General features: G+C 36.4%; 1 pseudogene; it reads left to right on the forward strand.

Annotated features, from left to right (window-relative positions):
* The first annotated feature begins 312 nt into the window (after positions 1–312).
* LOC143389187 (Krueppel-like factor 9) lies at positions 313–3,175 on the forward strand (annotated as a pseudogene).
* Positions 3,176–4,002: the final 827 nt, after the last annotated feature.

Below are 4,002 nucleotides of genomic sequence, written 5' to 3' on the forward strand. Positions count from 1 at the left end.
TAATCATCACATCTACATCACTACTGTTCTATCCCTGTTCACCACTTGAAATCATAAACTCTTTTATAAACTTACTGTTTTTACTGTGGGCAATAACTGATCATATCATTTCTGATTATTATGACAATTAACATTCTAGATGTAATCATAGGATCTATTTGGTTTAATGCTGTAAACTGATTGCTTTGGTTGTTGTTATTATCTGTCTCCCCCTAAACTGTGAGGCACTGGAAACCTTCAGAGACACTAAATGTCCACTGGGTAGAAACTCTGCTCCCTCAAAACCAACTGTTAGGTAGACACAAAAACAACATGAAAAAGCAAGGAAACAAATCACCCAAAGCAAACCAAAATATTTCAATAACAGAATCCATCAACACCACAGTGGAAGAATTGTCAGAGAATGAGTTTAGAATCTTCATAATTAAATTGATTGCAAGGTAAAGGATGATTTAAGGGAAAAAATAAAGGAAGTGAAAGAGCACTTTAATAAAGAGAGAGATTCTGGAAAAAAAAATACCCACCTCAGGCAGAAATCCTCAAAATGAAGAAATCAATAAAACAAACTAAACATTCAGTGGAGAGCTGGAGTTGTGGCTCAGTGGTAGAGTGCTTGCCTGGCATGCATGAGGCATTGGGTTCTCATATTTCTAGCAATTTTTGAAGGCAATTACTTTTCATGGACCAGTACTTTGAGGACTAAGATATTTGATTGGTTCATATAGGATTGGTTCTTGTATTCTTTTATCTTTATTTTTATTTTACCACATTCAAAAATACTAAAATAAAGGTATCCATCTACAACTAAAAAAAAAAAAAAGTTCTAAAAAAAAAATTCAATGAAAAGGATGAACAACAGATTAGACCACTTGGAAGACTGAGTTTCAGGCAATGATAAAAAATATATAATCTTGAAAATAAAGTTGATCATGGTAAAAAGAAGAGACCATTAACAGAACTTTCAAGAAATATGGGGTAACATGAAAAGAGCAAACTTAAGATTTATTGGGATAGATGAAGGTTCAGAAATAAAAACCAAAGGAATGCAAAATCTTTTCAATGAGATAATATGTGGGAATTTCCCAAACCTAATAAAAATTAAATGCAAAATCAAATATAGGAGGTTTACAGGACCTCAAATATACAAAATTGCAACAGACTCATACCAAGGCTCATTATTAAGAAAATATCTAGGGCTGGAATTGTGGCTCAGTGGTAGAGCGCTTGCCTAGCATGTTAGGCCCTGAGTTCTATCCTCAGCTGTGTCCACTTTCAACTAGAAGAAGAAGAGGAGGAGGAGGAGGAAGAGAAGGAGGAGGAGGAAGAAGAAGAAAATGCTTAGTGTACAAAATAAGAATACAATTTAAAGTCTGCCAGAGAAAAATGATAGGTCAATGAGAGGGAAAAGCAATCCAGGTATCAGTTGATTTTTCAACCTAGACCCCTAAAGCTAAGAGCACATGGAATAATATAAAGCAAGTTCTGAAAGAAAATCAGTGCCAACCAAGAATATGATAAGAATTGACAATAAAATAAAAATTAAGCTTCAGAATTGACAATAAAATAAAAACCTTCCATGATAAATGAAAGTCAAAAGAATTCACAACTATGGGGCTGGGGATGTGGCTCAAGCGGTAGCGCGCTCGCCTGGCATGCGTGCGGCCCGGGTTCGATCCTCAGCACCACATACAAACAAAGATGTTGTGTGCGCTGAGAACTAAAAAATAAATATTAAAAATTCTGTCTCTCACAATCTCTCTCTCTCTTTAAAAAAAAAAGAATTCACAACTAGAAAGCTTGCACTATAAAACATACTCAACAAAATATTTCATACAGAAGAAATGAAAAATAAAATTGAGAACTAGCAAAGGAAAGAATTACACTAGAAGGACAGTCAATCAAAGGAGAAACAATTCAAATTAAAATCCAGAAACAGGGAATAAAAATAATTTTTCAATAATTACATTGAATGTAAATGGCCTAAATTCATCAAGCAAAAGATAAAGACTGGTAGACAGGATTAAAAAACAAGAACCAAATTATGCTATCTCCAAGAAGCTTGCCTCATAAGCAAAGATATCCACAGAATAAAGGTGAAAGGATGGGAAAAAAGCATATCATTCACATGGATTTCATAAACAAGCAAGGGTTTCTATTCTCAGATAAAGTACACTTCAAGCCAAAGTTAATCAGAAGGGACAAAGAAGGATATTTCATATTGCTTAACGGAATTATACTTCAACAAGACATACATAAATATTTATGCCTCAAATAATGGAGCATCTACATACAAACAAATCCTTCTCAATTTCAAGAATCAAACAGACCACAACACAATAATACTGGGTGACTTTAACACACCTCTCTTACCAATGGATAGACCCTCCTAACAAAAACTAAATAAAGTAGCTACAGAACTAAAAAAGTACAAATAATTTAGACTTAACAGACATACAGAACATTACATCCATCAATGATTGAATACACTTTCTTCTCAGTAGCACATAGATCCTTCTCTAAAATAGACCATATTTAGGCCACAAAGTAACTCTTGGCAAATACAAAAAAAAAGAGGGACAGAGAGAAAATACCTTGCATTATATCAGATCATAAATAAATGAAATTAGAAATCAAGGATAAAATAATAGAAGCTACTCTAATACCTAGAGACTCAATAATAACACTATTGAATGACCAAAGAATAGCAGAAGAAATCAGGGATAAAATTTAAAAATATGGACCCATCCAGACCCCATCCGTGTACAAAGCGACAGTCTGGAGAGTCCTGACAAGGAAATGGGATCCAACAGTGAAGTGACCACTGAATCAGGGTAGAGTCATTTCCACAGGGTCCTAGCAGTGCCCCTAGCCAGTCTCCCTCCTCCTGCCTGAAATGGCCCTACACTGACTGTGAGAAAGTCTATGGAAAATGCTCTCATCTCAAAGCCCATTACAGAATGAACGGCCCTTTCCCCACACGTGACCAGACTGCCTTAAAGTTCTCCAGCTCATATGGAGCTGACTGGCCACTGCAGGACCCACACAGTTCCACTGTCCACTGTGTGAAAAGCACTTCATGAGGAGTGATCCCCTCACAATGCAAACCCTGCATCACACCGAGTTCCACCCCAGCATGATCAATCCATGGAAAAAGGTGCTGGCCAACCCCCTGTGAGGTGGTACACTGGCAACCAGGGAGGGATGGACCCCAGAGGACAAGATGACTCCCAGGGCACAGATGGACACATGAAAACCAAGCCCTGAAGAGGCTTGCTGACAGCAGGAGGTCACTGCTCTTTGGTCAATATTCTGATTTTTCCTTTCCTTATATTGTCTTAAAAAAACACATGGTAGCCTAAAATCATAATGAATACTTTTTCCTTTTTAGAGACAACTCTGGGAACTGTCTCTGGCTGCTGGAAGGAGGCAGATGCTTTTCTTTTTTCTGTTTTAGTTTTTTTTTTGGGGGGGGGGGAGGTGGGGGGGGCAAGGCCAAGACTGAGGTAGAATTTTAAAGATTCACACTGGTATACATATGTCTGACTGAGTGAGTTGACCTATGGCACCACAGTGTTTCTGGGCCCTTGATGCTGGCTGTCTCCTTAAATTGTTTTCTTACCTTTTAATGTAATGACAAGCGTGCTTCAGTTTGTTTAGCAAAACCTTTCTTGAATCACTTTTGAGCTCACAGGGAAAGCTTAAAAGAAAATTCAAAAAAAAAAAAAGAAAGAAAAAAAATACTTAGAGGTAAATGAGAATAGCAACACAAAATATCAAATGTCTGGGACAATATGAACACAGTTCTAAGAGGAAAGTTCATTGCATTGAGTTCATTTGTTAAAAGAATAGAAAGTCAACAAATAACATTACATCTCAAAGCCCTAGAAAAAGAATAAATCAACACCAAAAGCAGTAAAAGACAGGAAATAATTAAAAATTAGAGTTGAAATCAATGAAATTGAAACAAACAAAAAAGCTTCAAAAAAACTAAATGAAACAAGT

Source organism: Callospermophilus lateralis, chromosome 2 (assembly GCF_048772815.1).
Source record: "Callospermophilus lateralis isolate mCalLat2 chromosome 2, mCalLat2.hap1, whole genome shotgun sequence".
Taxonomy (NCBI): domain Eukaryota; kingdom Metazoa; phylum Chordata; class Mammalia; order Rodentia; family Sciuridae; genus Callospermophilus; species Callospermophilus lateralis.